Genomic DNA, 2,446 nt, shown 5'->3' with positions numbered 1-2,446 from the left:
TGTGTGCGTGTGTGTATGTGTGAGTGTGTCTGCGTGTGTGTGTGAGTGTGTGTATGAGTGTGTATATGTATGTGTGTGTGTGTGTGTGTAAAAATAGTTAAAGGTTTTCAGAAACAGTACCTACACTTTACAAATAGACGTCAAATGACGCTAAAACCACATCATTTCTTTTTTACACTCGATTCGCACCGTTTGCACTCGAAATAAATAAATAACAAAAGTAAGCAAACATTTCTTTTCGCTTAATATATGATGAGTCAGTATTTAAGTGTACAATATGTATAAATATTAAACTATTTCAGAATAATCTCTTTTCCAGTGCCTAACTGGTACTTAATTTATCGACCCCGAAAGGATGAATGGCAAAGACGACCTTAGCGGAATTTGGACATAGAACGTAACGGCAGACGAAATACCGCTAAGCATTTCGCCCGGCGTGCTAACGTTTCTGCTAGCTCGCCGCCTTGTGTGCCCGTGTATGTATGTACGTGTGTGCGCATATGACTATGTGTGTATGTTCAGTTTCTAGTGAAAGTCTTGGTTTCTAGCTAAGGTATAATGCTCCCTCATTGGAATCCATATAGCAAAATCAAAGAAACACATTAAATTTATGAAGAGGCTTGTGATTCTCAATTTAATATTTCTCTTAATGGTTGTACATATGATATCCCAGTTGTTTGGTGGATATTTTTTTCTTGAATCTTGGCCTATCGGGATCGTAAATCAGGCATTCACTAATTAAAAACAGAACATCCAATATTATTTTCATAAACGAGAATTTATTATCTTGATATGGGAGCTTAAGCATTTGTCCATAGCTGTCCTATTTCTACAGGTTTTTCAATGTGTTATTCACATCAACAACGCGTAAGTATAGACCTATATAAGAAATACACACAGACACAAGCGCACATACACATATAACATTGAGTTATATATAAACGTATATATATATATATAATATTTTTTCTTTTATTTGTTTCAGTCCTCTCAATCGCCTTTTACCGCCTATACGCACGTATGTATGTGTGCAAAATATATATATGTATGTGTGTGTGTGTGTGTGTGTGTGTGTGTGTATTTTTGTGTGGGTTTATTTGTGGGGAAGTGCTGTATGTTGATTTGTGTAAATTTACGTGTACATTTATTACTCACTGAGCGTGAATTTTTTGGGAGAACTAATTGCATAAACAACGAAATTAAATGAATCTCTACTTACTGAGGACAACGGAGACAAGACGGGTATCGTTCACCCCGATGAAGCGGTGGTCAAGCATATATTCCCTGCTCCTTATATAAAGGAATAACCGTGCGGCTGCAGGTGGTTTTTAAGTAAGCACACATGCGCTAAATTTATATTTTATTGCGTGACAATCTGATAAACGATATTCATAACTTATAATATATATTTAACATACTGCGTGTTTCTTATCGAATATATTATCATGTATCACTTTGACATGACATGCAAACAACGCATAATTAATCAAAAGGCGCCGGCACGTTACTTTCATATTATATTGTATTAGGTGACTGGCTTCATTTTACTTTCTGTGTACCAAATCCTTGCATGGGATTTTGGTCTAACTTATTTTAGATCCGCTATATGCCTCTCATAAAGTAATCTACCACTGCTCCTTTCCTGTGCTATGAGATTACTCTTACTAGTAAGAACTGTATTTTTATTCTTATCTATGCTGCTATTGTCCATGACCCGTCTTTTGATAGCCTCTATCTCAACTGTGAACCAGCCTTTTTTTTTTTCTTATTGCTCTAGCTTGATCACATAGTCCCTCTTCCGTGATTTGAAACAATCCATTTTCTCTACAATTATCATACATACGTTGTAGATAACCCCTAATTTGAGCACCATTTTCATCTACCGGGTTGCTCAGGTAGTAACACTCCATGACCACAGCATTAATTTGTTTGCTCCACCTACGCCGTGTGTGGTGGCCCTTTCTGGATATCGACAGGCTGCAGCCGGACCAGAATCTCTGAGCCTACCGGGTGCAACACTGTCACCATCATTGGCTTCAGTTTCATTACCACCGTTATTTACAATATTTTATTTCTTCATTGTCACTCATATGAGGTAGCGATTATCAGGTTGCGCAATTACCAGTGTTTTTATTGCTCCACCATCACTAGATGTATCCTTATGAGCCCATAACGAGACTCCACCCGTTTCCTTTCATTATTATTATTATTATTATTATTATTATTATTATTATTATTATTATTATTATTATTATTATTATTATCATTGACTGAGGGAGTAGTGCATGCCATCAAAGTGACACTGGGTTAAAATATACGAAGCCCAATATACCCATCATGACTACCCGTCTGATAAGGGTACACCAGGCACATGCATCACAACCATATGTGCGCGACATGGTGATCTCATATCAAGATAAACAGCGCATAACCTCGCAGGTGGGGC

Source organism: Octopus bimaculoides, chromosome 18 (assembly GCF_001194135.2).
Source record: "Octopus bimaculoides isolate UCB-OBI-ISO-001 chromosome 18, ASM119413v2, whole genome shotgun sequence".
NCBI classification, from domain to species: domain Eukaryota; kingdom Metazoa; phylum Mollusca; class Cephalopoda; order Octopoda; family Octopodidae; genus Octopus; species Octopus bimaculoides.
This window is presented reverse-complemented; position numbering follows the sequence as displayed.